We start from the raw sequence: 20467 nt of genomic DNA on the forward strand, positions 1-20467 counted from the left end.
CGGTATTCTCAAGGGGACAGTCATGAAACAAAAGTAGTGTCTCTTCCCCTTCCCATCCAGAATTCTTTTTCAATCTGATTTGATTCTTACAGGGGATACAGCTGTGCTAATTTTTTGAAAGAGACTTTGAAAGTTGCTCATTCTAAAAGTGCTTTATAAAATCACTATGAAGCTTTCATTACAGCACAGTGGATGAATATTATTGCAACAATACCTCATCTCTCTGGCATCCCTAGTGAATGAAAGTCCTTCATAAGGGAATTTACAGGTAATTGAAGCTTTATGCTTCAAGATCCAAGACTTTAAAATAATTTTAACCCATTTTAAAAACAGCATTCTTTCCAGAGTATATTAAACATATCCCTGTCTTTATGAACAAAATATGCTGAGCATAATCTAATCTTTGCACGGGGACTCCAGGTTGCTGTTTCCATTCCAATTATTATTTCTTGAGTTTCCCTGGCCAAAGAGCTCATTGACCAGCATCCAGCCTTCTGATGATGAGACTCTTGAGATTTTGCAGGGCTAGTTGGCAGACAATGGATACCATCATCTGGCAAGGATCCGTGAAAACTTCGCCTCTTAGCTAAAGTTAGGCAGCCTCTGGGTTCTGCCCCAGTAGTCCCTGAGAGCTCAGGGTCATCGCCTTCCATGATAGCACATCAAAGGGGACAGAGCTTCATTGTACTATGCAGAAATACAGTTCTATGCTCTTTCAATTCTGCTACCTCTCCCCATGTCAGGTTGATAATGCCCATCTCCTGCTATTGTTGTGCCTTAAATCTTCTAACTCTGATCCAACATTATTCCCTTCATTTTTGCAGCTTTTACTCAGCCATGAGAGGCTGTCTGGTATAATAGATAGAGGATAAGATTTGGTGTCAGGAAGACCTGGGGGTCAAATCTCACCACTGACACATGTCTGTGGGAGCCCAACTAAATCATTTAATTTTTCAGGCTTCAGGCAGTTCTTTAAGACTGTAAATTGCTGATCTCTTTTGGGAGAGAGACTTTCTTGGGGTGGGAAGAGAGTTACCTATGCCAATTAAATAATAGATCTGGACCAAAAACAAATCTGCTCGAGATAGAAGCTAGATAACTAATCTTGGTAAACATTATGTTAAACAATAAAGTTGTGAGCTAAGCGTTCTCAAGTATGCAGAAAACTTCAGTGCCAGGCCTTTGTGATAACAATTTCATCAGTTTATGAACTTTCCCCCCACCAGCTTCTGTGAGGGACTTTGTTCAGCTAAGTTGTGGTAACTCAATGACTAACTTCTAGCTAAGTAAGGTACGGCTAGAATACAGATGCAAAGAATGCTAGGGAGAGAATCAACCAATCTTCAATCAACAAGCATTTACTTCTTAAGTGCTTGCTGTACGCCAGACAATGGAAGAGCTGGGGATACAAAGATAAAAATGAAACTGTTCCTGCCCTCAAGAAGCTTACATTCCATTAAGGAAATTCCGAAATATCTAGTTCAAATAAAATTTTAAGATGATGAAACTGAGGGAGACAATTAGAGACCACAGATTGCCTGAACTAATTAGTGACGGGGCAGAGACCAGAACCAATGTGTCTTGACTACCTGAGCAAGGCATTGTCTCTCATATTACCCCATCTCAAAACCATCCACTTGTATAACAGTATAAATTCTCTTTCTTCAAAATTCTCTTTCTTGACCAGCATTGTTCATTTCAATTGAATTCAACAAACATTTGGAATGACTAAACTCTACTATTTTTTACAAGACACCATGCTCTGGGTTGGGAATAGAAAGGAAGAAATGAAACAGTCTTGTCCCCTCAGAGCTTACATTCTAGTTATTCATCTTTGGTCACAAACTTCTAGAGAGTAAGGGTTGCATAAGTTTCATGTAATATGTTACACATATATAGCCTTGTTCATGAAGACATTTAACAAATGCTATTTGAGTCAAAAGACCAAAGAGATCTTTTTGTTGTTTGGAAAAGGACCAACAATATCACAGGTGATGTCTTGCCTTGTGCATTATTTCAATTTACAGGGATCTGTAGATTCACAAGGGGTCTGTGACACAAAACCCCTTGCCTAGAGTACTAAGATATAAGTGACTTGCTCAGAGTCACACAAGCATTACACCTTAGAGCCCACACTTGAATCCAGGTTTGCTAGATTTTGAAGGCAATCTTCTACCCACTAGATCATCCTACCTCTCAAATTAAAAAAAAAGAATAAAATTAATAATATATACATTTAAAATATTTATAACAATGAAAGAGAAGAAATTGTTTACGAATAATTATTTTTAACTCCATGAGGTAAAATGCTTTTAATTAAATCCATTTTTTGCCTTGAAAGCAGGATTTTCACTTTTCTTGGCAGAATTGCAGATAGATTTTAAATTTTTTTCTGCATGTATTACTTCTCCTCTGAATGTGGGTTCTCATCAATTTTCCTATGCCTGGCAATAATTCTGAACTTACCTTGGCCATATCCCTTCGTCCTGTGTCATCCTCGGCCATGTTCTCTGGCCAATCTTTCCCCTGAGGTCCAACCAAAGTCTTCCTCTGCTATTGATATCATATGATTATAAAAAGACAACTAAATAACTCAAGGCATGTGCTTGGCTTTCTTTTCTCAACGAAATTTGAATTTTTCAAGGTCAAGATGTCCTTTTTCATCTTCCTTTTTCTCCATTGCCCATAGCAACCATTATGATTGTACCAAACTTAATGTGTTTAATTGGTTCCATGAAAACATTAAGTCAAAATAATGTTACAAGGGATAGTCCCAAGGGAATGTTGTTATGGAAGCAACTATAGGTTGGTTCTCAAAATTTATTACAATAATAGCTAACATTTATATGCCACTTTAAGGTTTCGATCTCATTTGATCCAGCAACCCTGTAAGATAGGTACTATTGTTATCTCCATTTTTCAGATGAAGAAACTGAGGTGGAGTAGTACAGGGGAAGCTATATAGCACAGTGGATAGAGCACTGTGCTTGGAATCAGAAAAAAAAAAATCATCTTCATGAGTTTAAATCCAGCCTCAGACATGTATTAACTGTGTGACCTTGGGCAAGTCACTTAACCCCCTTTTCCTTAGTCCCTTATCTGTAAATGAGCTGGAGAAAGAAATGGTAAACTGCTCCAGGATATTTGCCAAGAAACCCCAAATTAGGGGGGAGGGTGACATGAATGAAATGACTGAACAACAGCAAACATGATGAAAATAACTAGGACATGTCCAAGGTAGGATTTGAACTAAGGTCTCCCTGTCTCCAACTGTTTCTTTTCTTTTCTTTATTTTTTAGTGAGGCAATGAGGGTTAAGTGACTTGCCCAGGGTCACACAGCTAGTAAGTGTCAAGTGTCTGAGACTGGATTTGAACTCAGGTCCTCCTGAACCCAGGGCCAGTGCTTTATCCACTGCACCATCTAGCTGCCCCCTGACTCCAACTATAACACTCTCCACTCAGTCAGCCAGCTTCAGTCAACTAATGCCACTAGGGTGCAAACTCTAAGTCACATTGTCACAGATGACCAGTTTTGTAGTGGGAATTTAAAACTTGCTATGGGCAGAACAGTGGGTATTCAGTGTCTTTACAGTGGTATTTAGTTAAAAGGCATTTGCTTACATTATTGAAGGAGGATGTTGTTTGCAAACTTGTGAAGAACTCATCTCTATTTGGAAGGGTTTCTAATATTGGCTAAAATGAGAAATCTAGTAGAATGTAAGTTCCTTGAGAGCAGAGGATGTTTCTGAGGTCTGAGCTCTCAACCCCAGCACTTAACACAGTCCCTTACTTAGAGTTGACTTTTCAGAAAGACTTGCATAAATGAACTGAATTGAATTGAATATAGGTTTCTCTCGAGGAATGAGGGATCTGCTATCAATGGAGACATTGATTCAAAATGGTGGCCAAGAAGAGGGTAGGGAGATGGTTGACTTCTTTTTTCTTCCTGAAGTCATGCTCGTACTTCAGCTTGCTCTCTTCTCAGAACAGGAGGACCTATGACAATCTATTCTTTCTTTCTGAAAGGAAGGAGCAGTAATGAGATACCACCCACAAATTTAAAGGGTTTATTCTTCCTGTCCTCATTTACACTTAAAAATATAATGTTCTGGGGCAGCTAGGCGGAGCAGTGGATAAAGCACCGGCCCTGGATTCAGGAGTACCTGAGTTCAAATCCAGCCTCAGACACTTGACACTTACTAGCTGTGTGACCCTGGGCAAGTCACTTAACCCCCATTGCCCTGCAAAACAAAACAAAACAAAACAAAACAAAACAAAACAAAAAACAAAAAAAAATACAATGTTCTTCTTTAAAATTATACAATCGAGATCCTTGTGGCTGTTGTTTACTGACTCAGGACATTCTCCATCCTTTCTGAATAAGTTCAGTGCGGGAGCTGTCAATATACATGTTGTTGTTTCATCAAAGGAGACGAGGAAGAAACATTTACTTAGTGCCTACTATGTACCAGGCACTGTGCTAAGAGATTTTCACAAATATGATCTCATCTGATCCTTACAATAAGGTTCTATTATCATCTCCACTTTACAGTTAAAGAACTGAGGCAAACAGATTGACTTGCCCAAGATCACACAGCTAGTATCTGAAGCTAGATTTTAACTCAGTACTTTCTGACTCCAGGGCAAGCACTCTTTCTACTGTGCCACCAGCAGTCTCCAAATACCTTAATGTCTCAGTTCCTAAATCTTGGCTCCTGACTCATTTGTCCATTTCATTTCAACCATACCCAAAGAATGCCAGACTCTTGATCTTGCTAAAATCCCACTAGTGTCCCACTTGTATGTTCAGGAACTCCTGGATTCCCTTAATTGATCATGATGTTTTATTATTCCATATGCCCACAGTAAAAGAGCTAGACTTGGAGTCAGGATGACCTCAGTTTAAATTCTGCCTTAGGGGCAGCTAGGTGGCGCAGTGGATAGAGCACTGGCCCTGGATTCAGGAGGACCTGAGTTCAAATCCAGTCTCAGACACTTGACACTTATTAGCTGTATGACCCTGGGCAAGTCACTTAACCCCGATTGCCTCACTAAAAAAAAAAAATTCTCCCTCAGACCTTAGCTGTGTGACCCTGGACAGGTCATTTAATTTTTCTTATCTTAGTTTATTCATCTCTAAAGGCGGGGGGCAATAATAGCAACTACCTCACAGGGTTGTTGTGAGGATCAAATGAGATATGTATAAAGCACCTTGCAAACCTTAAAGCACTATGTAAAAGCTGTTGTCATCATTATCATCATCATTATTTACCATAACCTCCCCACACCCCCCGCTCCAATCTCCCATTTACATTCCTTTGCACTGGAAGTCTACCATGCCTGGCTTATTCTTCTCCTCACTTCTGCCTCTTATCAATCTTGGAATCCTTCAAGATTTAGCTGAGAGACCTTGGGCTAGTTAATTAATCTCTATCTTGCCTCACTTTCCCCCTCCATAAAGTGGTCATATTAATAACACCTACCTCATAGGGTTGTTGCAAGGATAAAATGAGATATCTGTATAGTGCTTTGCCAGCCTTAAAGTCCTATATAAATGGTAGGTAATGTTATTATTAATATTCTCATTCTGTTGCCAAACAACAATATGCTTGTTACTAAATACATACATATATTTACTAAATATATAATATGATCTGGTAATATCAGTGTAATCAAATGCATTTGCTAAATATTATATAATTTAGTAATAATTAGTATAATTTTTCATATGTTGGCATATGTGCATATGATTTAGTGATAATTCATATAATATACTAAATATATATTTATAATTAGTAATGAATAATGTGTTATTTTTTTGTGGGGGCAATGAGGGTCACACAGCTAGTAAGTATCAAGTGTCTGAGGCCAGATTTGAACCCAGGTCCTCCTGAATCCAGGCTAGTGCTTTATCTACTGTGCCACCTAGCTGCCCCTGATTAGTGTGATTTTTTAAAACACTGGGCAAATATATACATACAGATTTAGTAATAGGTGTACAAATTGTTTCTCTAATGAGTGGGAGGACCTTAGCAATTGGAATTGATCAAGGAAGATCTCCATTAGGAAGTTGAATTGAGCTGAATTCCAAAGGCCCTCTAAGGGGAACTTAGTGGATCAAGGTAGAAGGATTTCCAGTGCAGACATGGGCATAAAGGGCATAAATGGAATCTCATGTATGAAGAACATCAAGCTGACAACTTTGGCCAGAATGCTGTTGTTAGGTTCTTAGTTCTCAAAGGGACCATGACAGATGTCATGAATTGCAATGAATGGATTTAGTGAAGGGCTGTTCAAAGTCGCCAACCTCACTTCTCCTTTTTTCCTTCAGAGCTACGTGGGTCAGGTGGCAAGATATACATCGGGATGACTGGAGATGACCCAAGATGTTTAAGGGCAATTGGGGTTAAGTGACTTGCCTAGGTCACACAGCTAGTAAGCATCTGAGGTCAAATTTGAACTCAGGTCCTCCCAACTTTAAAGCCAGTGCTCTATCCACTGCGCCACCTAGCTGCCTGGCCAGAATGTAAAATGTGTGACAGAGTGTCATAGATAACAGGCCTAGAAAGAGATTGTGAGCCAGATTATATGACCTGGTGAAGTAAGCAAGATGCCCCTCACTTCTCAGTGCCCTCAGGGTTGCCCTTCTGTTTTGATGAAGGGAGTTTTCATCTTGGGAGATCATCAGGGTGATGAAATGACAGGTTGGGGAGAGGGCAGTGAGAGAAACAGAGACAGACACAGACAAAGGAGAGACAGAGAGATATAGAGGGACAGAGACAGAGAGACACAGAGAGAAACAACAAGAAAGATAGAGGGAGACAAAGAGAATGAGATAGAGGGAGACAAAGAGAATAAGAAAGAGACAGAAAAAGAGAGACAGACAGATGAGAGGGCCATAGATTTAGGTCTGTAATGAGGGTTACCCTTCTTAGCTACCTTCTGCAAATGGACTTCAATGTAAAACAAACAAACAAAAAAATGAACCAGGAAATTTCTGGTTTGTTTTGCTAGGGACAAGGAGTTCTAAGTGTGTGTTGCCTTTATACTGTCTTTGAAACTTTGGGCTAGGAAAACATAGAAGTTTGGAATTAAGCCTGACCAAATTATTCTTCCTCCTAAGGATTTCAAAGTCAGTTTAAAATAACCTCTAAATGTCCCTCTTTGCCAAGGTGAGGAGGGGCCTGTGTCATGTGGCCCAGGTCCACTGGGACCACTTTATTCTAATGTAAATCACAGCTACCTGAAACATAAAAGCTACCTTCTTCTGCCCACCAGAGACCAGGTCTGTCAGGGGTGGAAGAAACTTGGGTTTGTTTCCTGCCCATGGACTTAAATTTGTTACCTGAGAGAAATCAAAGGCATCCACTGATTTAATGGATTTCTTTCTGGAATACTTGATTAGAAGGGAGTGTTAATGGTAGGGTGTGTGTGTGTGTGTGTGTGTGTGTGTGTGTGTGTGGCTTGACTAATCAAGCTAGGTTTAGGGGACAGTGTTCTGGCCTTGTAATAATCAAGGACCTTCCCCACTGGCTCAGACAGTTGCTGACTGCGTTGCTAGGCAACTCACTTAACCTGTCTGGCTCACCTCAGTTTCCACAGCTACAAAATGGAGCCAATTTCTAAGGCTCATATTTCATGTAGTTGTGGTGAGCATCAAATGAAATAATGTACCAAAAAGGCTTTGCAACTTCTATATAAATGCTGAATTTAGATCTGGAAAGGCCCTTGGGAATTATCTAATCTAACCCACCACCTCATTTTACAGAGGAGGAAACTCTAGTCCAAGAGGGAAAGTGATTAGCATAACATCAAATGGCCAATAAGTGAGAGATTTTTTTCCCAAGGGTCACAAGATGATAGATTTAGAGTTAGAAGGGTCTTGGAAGGTCATCAGATATAATCCCACCATTTTATAGATGATGAAACTCAGGACAAGAATTTTGGGGACCTGGCCAAGGTAGGTAAATCGAGTGTCTTGGAACTGGAAAGGATCTTAGTCTTGTCTAGCCCTCTCTTTGAGAGATGAGGAACCTCAGTCCCAGAGAAGGGATTGACTTTACTAAAGTCACACAGGTAGTAAAGAGCTGGGATTTGAACCCATTTCCTCTAGTTTCAGGTCAAACATTATCTCCAAAACTCTCCAGTGCCTCAGTAATATTTTGACCAAACTGGGGTCCTGTCTGAAGTGGGAGCACATCCTATTGACACTATGAAACGGTAATTAAATTTGCTCCACAATGCCCTATGCTAATTAGCTTTGTAAAAATGCCATTGGCTTGTTCATTAGCAGATGTTTCTCCACGTCTGTTGATTTGGGACTTCCCTCTACTCTGCTGAAAATGAGGAAACAAACTTCTCAGCCTGGCCTTGGTCACTTTGTTCAGTTGGAGTTTCCTTCTCTTGCTCACACAAGTTGATGTGTTTGGGTTGGGGGTTGTTTACTTTCCCAGGAAATGACTGTTCTCACTTTTATCCTATCTGATGCAATCTCATCTGGGAAGGAGTGACTTAGGTTTCTCTTCTTTCTCAACTAGTTGGTAATAAACCAAAATAATTTTGGAAAAAAAAGTGCAACACAGACCAGGAAAAGAACAGCATGGTTTGGTTTTGCTCCAAGGGAAAGAGGTAGAGGTCATAAGTCAACTTGGCAGCATTAAGGGTTATAGAAATAGACTTTTGACATTGAAATTGGTGAGTGCAGAGGGGAAATTAGATTAAAACAAATGTACAATCTCAAGATGTCTCTATTTTAAGATTGATATTTTTTTCCAGAGAGAAATGGGATTGGGAATAAAAAACTGCCAGATTTCATTGCCACTGGAGCCTAATGTTCTGGATCTTAGGTAAAATCAACCATGGCAATCATAATATGACATTCTTGATCAGAGCGAACCTTGCTCTAGAACTCTTAAATGGTATTTGTACAACATGAAGGCTAAAAGATGGGAATAATCCAGCAACTCAATAATAATAATAATAATAATAATAATAATAATAATAATAATAATAAAATTAACCAATTACTTGGTTTTGAGTAGACTAAAAAACTGGTAAATTGAATTTTCATAGAATCTCTCTCTCTCTCTCTCTCTCTCTCTCTCCCTCCCTCTTTCTCTCTTTCTCTCTAAGTATATAAAATATATATATATATTTGTGTGTGTAAAATGTGCGTATGTATAATTAATAAAATAATACCCACTACTATATAGTATAATTTCATTACTAATATATAATATTTCATACAATATATAATACTATATAATTTTCTTTTTTTCATATAATCCATTCTTTTGGGGGGGGATAAGATTGTCAAGTTTAATTCTTTTTATAGATGTTATATGAATTTTCGCATTTCACTATCTGAGTTTAATTTTATATGTCTACTTGTTTATCCCTTGAAAAAAATGATTGAGTATGTTTTGGAAGACTTGAATGAACTGATACAGAGTAAAGTAACAGCAACTAGGATAATAATATACAAAATGACTAGAAAAATTCAATCAAAGACAATTCAAATATTGTGTAACTGTAGTGGCCAATCCTAGCCCCATAGAAAAGAGGGGAAATGTGCCTCAAATCTCTCCTTGGAGAGGTATAAATTATGGGTGCAGAATATTGCATAACATTACAACCATGAGGTGAGGGGTGGGAGGGGGTTATATTCTGAAATGACTTGTGATATAAGCCAGACTTGAATTTGAAATAATCTAAAAACGTATATATTTTGTGTACAGATGTATATATGTGTAAACACAAAAGTTTAGCTTGTTCCCCGTGATGGAGATAGGAGAGGGAAAAGGGACAAAAGTAAGCACCTAGCCCTGGATTTTCTCCTTTCCCTCCATGTAGAAATCACAGTCTGTCTTGGAGATGTGTGGGTAAGCTTCCAGCAATCTCCTATGCCATCCTCAAGCTACTTTTATAAGTTTAGATAACCATATCTTACACACATCTTACATTTGTTTTTTATATCCCAGTGATTTTGTGGGCTTTCTGAGGGCCAGAATCTTGCTTTACCCTTCTGGGTCCTTCTCTTCCATCTCAGAGCTGAACAAATAATACATTTGCAGTAAAAAGTTCTCTATTGTAGCCCCTGAGGGGAGAGATAGGAAAAGGGCTAGAAATGAGAGGAGGCAGATTTCAACTAAATAGAAGGAAGAATCTGGTTCCCTTGACACTGTTAGATGAGTTTTTGCACAACCTTCTTTACCACTTTCTGAAGTGCTCCACACAGTGCCATTCTGGGTGAACACTACCCACCTTTGCAATTCTTCTTTATGCAGTAACTTCTCCCATGAGAATTATAAAAGGCTTGGATGGTCCCACTTTGTCAGGGCTGGGCTTGTTCCATTTTATCTACCAGGGTTTTTTATTACCCTGAAGAGGTTGGGGAGTTTCTTTTCCCTTTGTCATTGGCTCAAATGCCCACCAGCTGAGTTCCCCAAATATTAAAGGTCTCATAATGAGCACCCCAGTTCTGTTTAACACCAGATTGGTTTTTTAAATTTTTTAAATTTATTTTATTTTATGAAATAAAACAAGCATTTTGATAACCTGGTATGATAAAAAATGATTGCACATTTTACAAAGAGATATCCATCCTTCCTTCCTTCCTTTTTTCCTTCCTTCCTTCCTTCCTTCTTTCCTTTTTTCCTTCCTTCCTTCCTTCCTTCCTTCCATCTTTCTTTCTTTCTTTCTTTCTTTCTTTCTTTCTTTCTTTCTTTCTTTCTTTCTTTCTTTCTTTCTTTCTTTCTTTTTCTTTCCTTCCTTCCTTGCTTCCTTCCTTCCTTCCATCCATCCATCCATCTATGTACTTTACAATGAATAAGTTCAAAAGAGGAACAAACAGTTTTATAAAGCGGTGAATTCCCTAACATCAGAAGTATCCAAACAAAGTCCCAGTGACTCCATGCCAAGCAGATTGCTACCCTGGTTGTGATTTTGGATAGCTCCTCTTCCCTGGGTCTATGAGGAAGCCTTAGTCCCTAGATGTTCAGGATTTTTACAAGAGATGGACTCTCAGTGGATGGGGTGGAAAATTTGGGAACAGTAAAGAGAGGATGGTGATTGGGAAAGACCCTTGCTTGCAATACCCATATGATTCTAATTCTGTGCTCCTTGATAAAATGCTCAGGGAAAGCCTAATGTTTCCCACTGGAAGTCAAGGGATGGCTGGACTAAGTGAACTTTAAGATTCCTCCTAGAATCCCATTGAGAGAAATGATTATTTCTCTCTCCTATAAATAGCCAATTATTAAAATTGGAGAGACCCGGGTATTTTTATTCCCTGTCCTATTTCCTTGTCCAGTCTCTCAAGGACAGGGGCTGATGGAAGATAGGACTGACATTCTCCTTATTCTGAGGATGCTACATCACCCAACTAGATCAGATTTCTAATCTAAAGTGAAACTTCTAGCCATTTGTCTTTTCTCAAGATTGGGTGGCGGGATATAGATGCTTTGTTTATATTGCCCAAGACTGAGGGGTAACTTAGAAGTACTGGGGAAGGGAGGGGGGAAGGGGCCTGTAAAATTGTGTGACCCTTCGTCCATATCGGAGAAGAAGACTGAATTATTATGGTATCAAAAGATAAAAAACATGGATATCATACAATACTATACATATATTTTATGCATTACTGTATTGCTAAACTTTACTGTGCCATTTGCTGGCCATGTTGTCTGTGGCTTCCACAAAATTCCCCCAAAATTCCCATTTTATTTCTTATGATGACCCATGATATATCAAAACCACAATGAGGAAAGTTGTGATGTGGAAGGGATAACTGTAAATGACATATCAAAGTTCTTTAGAATAGGTCCAGTCCCTTTTTGTAATTTTCATTCTCTCATTACTTGTTAACCAATCAGAGTTGATTGCCAGTCTCTGGAACACCCTCTTTTCTAAGGTCATATAAGCCTTGAACCCATAGCCATTCGAGAGTGCTACTGACCTATTTTATTAAAATCCTAACATTATAAATAAAATCATTAATCACCCAGAAATTATGTCTTTTATACTTTTTAAGTGTCACCTGTGGTCTGTAATTTGTAGAGGTCTACATTGGTGAAAAGACTTTAACACAGCAAGAGATCCTTCCATTAATGAAATCACAAATATAAACCAAGAAAACAACAAAAAAACAGAAACATCAACAAAGTAAGCCTTCTGCTTTCCTTCAAGCAGAGACAAATTGTATGTCAGGAAGGGAGGAAGATGGGGGAAGGGAAGGGACTGAGAGATCAGAAAAAGGAAGCCTCTTGAATTGGATCCTAAAAATGGAAAATAGAAGCAATTAATTTTAAAAATTCTCTAGTCTTTAGGAAAAAAGAGCAAGAATAAGAGACAAAGGGGAACATTGCTCTTTTAACTATGGCAATTTTTATTTTATTTTAAGAGTAAAAGTGCTTGAGAAGCCATCCTTTTCGATGTTGTTCTCAGCCCTATTATTACGATCTGATTCCAAATTCCTGCCTTCCATCAAGCTCTGGTAAAAATTGAAAGTGCTCTGCAGATCAATAAATAATTATCCTATGCTGAATGTATGTGTCCTCTTTCTGCAGCATGGCTGCCTGTCTGGTAAATGGATTTGTATGAAATTCTGAATTTGAATGAAAAAGAAACATCATTGTTAATGGCTTGTCATGGCCTATTGAGGATTCTGTGGAATAGGAAAAATTGCATTCTGCTATGCATGGGCCCTGACAATAGAAGCCAGGGTTGTCCTGGTGAAACACACACACACACACACACACACACACACACACACACACACACACACACACACAGAGGAGTTTTCGCTCCACTGTCTCCAGTTTCATACTTACTGTATATTGATTTGCCATCAGAAGGATGTACAGCACTTGCTAGCACATGTTGCCTTTGGTTTTTATTTTATATAAATAAAATATTATTCTATGGGGGTGGGCATATAACAACAGTAAATAGAGGTTACTAGAGGGTGTTGGATGGAAGTTAGTTAAAAGATATGGGTTTTAATTCTGACATTGCCATTTGTTACTCATATGGGTTTAGGGAAGTCCTTTTTAATACACAGTGTTTGGCATACAGTTGGCATTAAATAAATGCATGATATATCTTGTTATTTGTATTTAAGTGGCGCCCTCCCTCGTAATATGTTTTATTAGCATTAACTAGATATATAAACAACAAGAAATTCCATTCTAAATTCCAGGAATTATTTTGGTTCTTCATAAAATTGTCATTTTGTGGCTCACTTTCCTTGTTTATAAAATAATTATGTTGGAGTGGAAGATGTCCGATGTCCCTGCTAGCTCTAATCTATACTTGTAAAGCCTTTTTATGTGCATTTCTCTGTATGTGTATGTGTCTATGTGTCTGTGTATATGAGAGAGAGAGAGAGAGAGAGAGAGAGAGAGAGAGAGAGAGAGAGATTGGAGAGAGAAACAGATAAGAGACAGAGTTAGAGATGGAGAGAGAGATGGAAGAGAGAAACAGATAAGAGACAGAGAGAGGCAGGGAGAGAGAGAGAGGGAGAGAGAGAGAGAGGGAGAGAGAGAGAGGGGGAGAGAGAGAGAGAGAGAGAGAGAGAGAGAGAGAGAGAGAGTGAGAGAGAGAGTGAGAGTGAGAGAGAGAGAGAGAGAGAGAGAGAGAGAGAGAGAGAGAGAGAGAGAGAGAGAGAGAGGTGGCCCCTTTTGTGAGTCAGGTAGAGCCTATGAATCCTTTCTTTCAATAAAGTTTTTAAATGCATAAAAGAAAATACACAGGATAATAAAAAGAAACCAACTATATTGAGATGCAGTAGGTAGATGGGAATGTTGTATTGATTTGATCTAGGAGTAGGTGTGATAACTACAGTAATTTCAAAGTAGGGATGAACATAAATGATATTTTGAGCTATTGCAACAACTGTAACATCACATGAAAACATCTGTGATTTCTATTAGTGACAAAGTCATGGGTACTGCTAAAAGTACTGTAGTTTGTTTTGTACATTTATAACTGAAGGAAATGCTGGATTTCAACTGGAGGTTAGTGGGGAGAAAAAGATGTCATTTCTCTCCCTCCTTCCAAGTTTATGGACTCCCTGAAATCCACCCAAAGTTAAAAGTTTCTGTCTTAAAGTACCAAAAATGGCCATCATTTAAAAAAAATGGGGGGAATGGGACAATGGGAGTTAAGGGACTTGTCCAGGGTCACGCAGCTAGTAAGTGTCAAGTGTCTGATGCTGGATTTGAACTCAGGTCCTCCTGAATCCAGGGCCAGTGCTTTATCTACTGTACCACCTAGCTGCCCCCATGGCCATCATTTATAAAGTACTTCACATGCCAATACCTGATTTGACCCTATGAGGCAGGCACTCTAGGAATTTTTATTCTCATTTTACAAACTGAGAGTCAGAGAAAATATATGACTTGTTCATTGCCACCTATCTCTCTGATAAGGGTTAGAGGACAGATTCACTTCCCAAATCCAATGCTTTCTTTTTTGTTTTTTCCAGGGCAACGGGGATTAAGTGACTTACCCAGGGTCACACAGCTAGTATGTGTCAAATATCTGAGGCCAGATTTGAACTCAGGTCCTTCTGAATCCAGGGCCAGTGCTTTATCCACTGCGCCATCTAGCTGCCCCCCCCCAATGCTTTCTTTATCACATTTCATCTTATCAATAGATCGTTTCAGGTTTTTTAAGGTACATTTTTTTTTTCAGGGAAAGAGAGACCCAGACCAATAATTTCATTGGTAGAATGAATTTACAGTGTGGAAATTGCCTCTACCAATCTAAGTTTGCTTCTGTTCTCCATCTTTAGCCAGGTAGATGGAGCAGTAGATAAAGCTCTAGGCCTGGAATTAGGAAGACTTAAATTCTAATCTGTCCTCAGATACTTCCCTAACTGTGTGAGACTCTGTGGGCCACTTTACCTCTCTCTGTCTAACTCAGTTTCCTCAATTATAAAATAGCAATGCTAATAACACCTACGTCCCAGGGTTGTTATGAAGATCAAATAGGATATTGTCAAAAATTCTTAGCTGAGTGCTATATAAATGCTTTTTGCCTTACAATTTAGTTGCCTGTAGGAACTGAGAGGTTAAGTGATCAGGATCATTCAGCCAGTGTATATCAAAAACAGGATTCAAACTCAGGCCTTCCTGACTCCACAGCCAGCTTTATCTATTACATGAAATTGCCTCTTTGGGGTGTGCTTAGCATCCAGAAATCCCTGAAATATTTTTTTAGAAAGTGGGGGGTTGCAGGGGAAAACACATGGTTAAGAAAATAAATTACGTGGAAAATGTATAGGAATGAAGGTTATAGGCAGAGAAATGAGGTAAGGGACTGAGGCAGAACATGTAGCTTGTTAAAGGGACAACCAAGAATCTTGGTAGCCTGAACCTCATCCCCATTTCCCTGGCCTGTAAGAAAAGGACTTTGGTCATATCTCAGTCCTTGCCTCTTTCAGAAATGAATAAAAATATGACATCAGGGTATCGGTGACCTGATCCTCAAGTTTTGGCCAATGAAGCTTTTATCATCTCAAATAACGAGGCATAATTCAAACACATGAGAAAGAGATTGTTTTGAGAAATTGCATTAGGCCACTAGATTGGCCAAAGCCACTCAGTTAATTGTGAAACTTTTGGTTTGAGCAAATCACACTGGGGAAAAGAACTCCCCACTCATGCCACTTTTCGTTCTTGGATTACAGCTTCTATTCTGGGACCTCATTGTGGCTTGCTGGCCTTTGTGGAATAACACCATGCCTGTCACTGGTTCAATTTTGTGGCATTTGACCCCAAAATTTCTCCTTGGTGATGTCATTTTTACATAACTGGAATTTGTACGATTCCTTGAGAATGTTGTAACGTTCTGAAGATACCTGGGACCAGAATCAAAAAATCATAGAATCTTGGAATTGAAAAGTACATTAGAGGTCACAGTATCTGAAATGCATATTTAAAAGGTATACTCTCTGCAACATCTCCAAGTGGCCATCCAATATTTACTTGAAGACCTCCAGCAATGAGGAATCCATTACTTATCAAGGGAGTTTCATTCTGCTTTGGGTTGGTTTTAATTGCTAGAAAATTGTTATTCTTTTTTTTTTTTTAAGCCTGACCTCAAAACTAAATTTACTCTTTTGTACCTTTCTCTATTCTTCTAAAGTCTGACCCAGGCACCAAAAAGAACATATCTTTATGCTGGTGTAAACTCTCTACCAAAGCACTGTGAAGATAAATTTGAAACCCTATTATTGGAGAGCTTACAAATACATAAGAAGAAAATAGGAACTCGCATTCATCTTCCATGACATTATTTCAAATACTCAAACACAGCTATCATGTCCTTAGTGAATAACAACAACAATAACAACGACAACAATAAATAATAGCTAACATTTAAACAGCGTCCATCATGTGCCAGGCATGGTCAAGTGCTTTCAAATATTACGGTATTTTTTTCACAATAATTTTGGGAAGTAGGGGTCATTATTATCTTCATTTTACAGTTGAGAAAACTGAGGAAAATTAAGGTGAGGTGACTTGACCATGGTCATAGAACTAGTAGGTGTCTGTGGTTAGTTTTGAACTTGGGTTTTCTGGGATCCAGGTCCTTAAAACAATCCTCATATGACATGACCTCTAGGCTTTTCAGCATCTTGCTTGCCCTGCCTCCAGACATGTTCATGCTTATTAATGCCCTCTTCAAATTGAAATGTGGTACCCAGAGCTGAACATAAAAACCATACCTTTGGGATGTCACCAAGCCAGGTCAAGAATCACAGCAGTAGATATTGAATTAGTGCTTGATTTTAGATCTACTAACAACAAACAACAACCACAATCACAACAACATAACAATATGACAATATACTAAAGAAGCTCTAGAAAGAATAACACTTCTTTGAAAGAAAGCAAGAAGAGGATCTATTATATAAATAATCTTTGGAACCAGTAGACATGATTTTACTGAGCAATAACAGAAGCTGACAGTTCTTTAGATTTATTAAATGTCACAGAAAGTAGTTTATTTCTGGTTGGAAGGTCTAAGATCCAAGGTAGAATCCAAAGGCCCTCCGTGAGAGACATAGGCATAATCCCAATCAATCATTTCTCTTCTTAGAAACATCAAACAAATGGCTGACTCTGGATTTACTTATGGAAACAGAGGGTTTCATGATGACAATTCAAGACCTTGTCACTGATGCTAAGAATTAAAGGGGGCAGCTAGGTGGAACAGTGGATAAAGCACTGGCCTTGGATGCAGGAGGTCCTGAGTTCAAATCCAGATTCAGACACTAGCTGTGTGACCCTGGGCAAGTCACTTAACCCTCATTGTCCTGCCAAAACAAAAGAAAACAACAACAAAAAAGAATTACATAAAATAATTCCCTCTACTTTTATTTTTAAATAAGTTTTTATTGATAACTTTTGTTTCTTAAGTCATCAGAGTTATCCCAAGTATCCCTCTCCCTGTCCTTTTGAGAGAGACATCCCTTATAGTATTTTTAACAAGGAAAAAATAATTGGCACAACTGCTCAATATATTGAAAAAGTCCAAAAACATACAATATGTAATGCTTGTGGATCTTCCACAAAGGAATGAGCTGGGAATGACCTCACTTAACTCTTCATTTGAGTCCTAATTGATCTTTATAAATTTGTGATGTTCGCTTTTGATTTTTTGTTCAGTGTTCTTTCCATTTACATCATTGTAGTTATTGTATATATTGTTTTCTTGAATCTGTTTACTTCACTCTGCATCAATCAATCAATCAATAAGCTTACTATACACCTACTATATGCTGAACACTGTGCTAAGCACTGAGGCTAACACAAGAGGCACAGTCCCTGCCCTCAAGGAGTTTACAATCTTATGGGTTCATCTCTGTATTCATTATATATCATTTCTTACAGCACAGTAATATTCCATTACATTCATGTACTACAATTTGTTTAGCCATTATACAATTTGTGGGCATGTATTTTATTTCCAATTTTTTGGTGTATTTCTGGACTTTCTTATTATTGATGACTTTCTTGGGATATAAACCCAATCATTGAGTCTCTAGTTTAAAAGTTATATCAGTCACTTCCTTGGCATAATTCCAAATGGATTTCCAAAATGGTTATACCAATTCACAGTTCCACTATCAAGGTATTAGTGTGCCTATCATTCTCCCCCCCTCCAACATTATTTATTATCATTTTGGGGTTTTTTGTCCCATTTAATAGGATATGAGATGAAGCCTTATGTTTTTTTATTTTTTATTTGCTTTTAACTTTTATAATTGCCTCTATCTTAATCTATGATTAAGAATAAACCTCTTGCCAATAGCTATGAGAGGTATATGATCTGTTTCTTTCCTAATTTTTTTATTAGTTTGGTCTTTAATATTAAGGTCGCATAACCATTTCTAATGAATTGTAGAATATGGTATAAGGTGTTTGTCTAAGTCCAATTTCTACCAGGCTGTTTTACAGTTTTCCCAGAAGCTTTTTATCAAAAAGGAGTATTTTTTCCCCTAAGTAATTCATGTTTCCCACTTTACCAAACACTGAATTATTGAGTTCCAATCTTTTTCATTCTCCACTACCAAGTGGGTTCAATTGATCTTTGTCTCTCAGTTTCTCTGTCTGTTTTTCTGTCTCTCTCCATTCTTTGTCTTTCTTTCTGTCTCTCTCTCACTCTTAGCCAATACCAGGTAGTTTTGATGACTGCTGTTTTATAATGTAGATCGTGGTTTGGATATGCTATTCACCCTTCATCTTTCCTTCTTTTCCTCATTTTCCTTGATATTCTAGATTTTTTTCCCAAATGAATTTTGTTATTATTTTACCAAGAATCTCTTTAATAAATTTGACATAGCATTAAACATATAAATTAATTTCAGTAGTATAATCATTTTTATTATATTGATACTGAATATTCCTCCAGATGTTTTAGGTTTTTGTTTTTCTTTCTTTAAGGAAAACTTTGCAACTGAATCTATATCAGTCATTTATGGGCTTGGGTAGATTGATCTCCAGATATTTTATGCATTTTAAGAAAGGTTATTTTTTAAAGAGTTTGAACTTGGTGACTAATCTAAATACAGAAAAGAAATGATGCAACATATCACTTCAGGCTACAAAACATTCACACTTACCAAATATTCTGCAAGACATGATCGATTGGCGAGCATTAGATATCAGAAGGTCTCTGTCTTTCATGAACTGACCAATGACAAATCCCCATAATATAAATACAGATATTATAAATTAAGATGCCAAAAATAGAAATATAGATCTCAAAATATCCTGGAGAATTAAGTTTAAAAAAACCACTTTACTGTAACTGAAGCGTTATTTTAGATTGGATCATTGCCTTCAATCAGCTAGAAATAGATAATTGCCATCCCAAATACTCATGATCTCTAAGTTTCCAAAATATAGAGACTGAGAGGAAGAAATTGAAATCATGTGAGAACAAGACAAAGTATATGTGATCCCTAACCTCCTGTCTATACCTAGAGTTGTACTAAGGGTGTTTTCAGAAACTCTACAAGGGATTAACTCATATCCTTATACTTTCATTCAACTATCAAATACAGGTTTTTTTATCCTCCTTTATGATAATCCTGAGAACAGTAAATATAAAATAATAACAGGATGATGACTTGTTAAGTACCATTTCTATTTAAACTCCATCAAGTAAGATTAGAATGAGATAAGAGTTATCAATAATGAAAATCACTTTATCAAAGTCCAAACTTCTGTTCATATCAGGAGGGAGAAGGTCAATGACCAAGTAGGAGGATGCCACCCAGGAGTGATATATTGCATTAGCTTTAGAAGCCATATTAAAGAGATGAGAAGAATAATGAGGGTGGTGTTGATGATAACATTAATAATAACAATAACTAGTGTCATTTATTAGCACTTTAAGGTTTGCAAAACTCTTTATATCCAACAGATGAACAGCAAAATGGGAACGACCATTCTTCTTGGGTCTCTGCCAATGACATTGCTGTGTAGAGTGACCACAGCTGATCCTGAACTATTTAGTGACACAGCCTTTGTCCCTCTGTGCCTCTGTAAAAGGGTGACACTCTGGTCAAGTTCACCTTTTAAAATTCCATCTGTAAGTTTATTCTGAAATAGCTCAAGGAGACATCCACCAACACATGAGAGAAAATGAAAAATTTTGGAGGTCCTAAAGCCCCACAATTGAGCATATAAGACAGCTATTATTATGTAATCTAAATGGAAAGGATGTATTTTATCATTTTCAGGATAAAGACATAGTTATGATAATTATGAGAATACCATCATTTGCTTTTTTTCTTATGTTTTGGTAAGAAGTAAGATTATGAGGGGGAGACAGAAAAGGGAGCGAGAATCCTAAAACATGAAAAATTCCATGAGGAATGAGAAAAAGGAAGTGTGATAGCTGTCTATCTGTCAGGCAATGGAAGCTATGGAATGTTTTTGAACCATGAGT

This window comes from Dromiciops gliroides, chromosome 5, assembly GCF_019393635.1.
Source record: "Dromiciops gliroides isolate mDroGli1 chromosome 5, mDroGli1.pri, whole genome shotgun sequence".
NCBI classification, from domain to species: domain Eukaryota; kingdom Metazoa; phylum Chordata; class Mammalia; order Microbiotheria; family Microbiotheriidae; genus Dromiciops; species Dromiciops gliroides.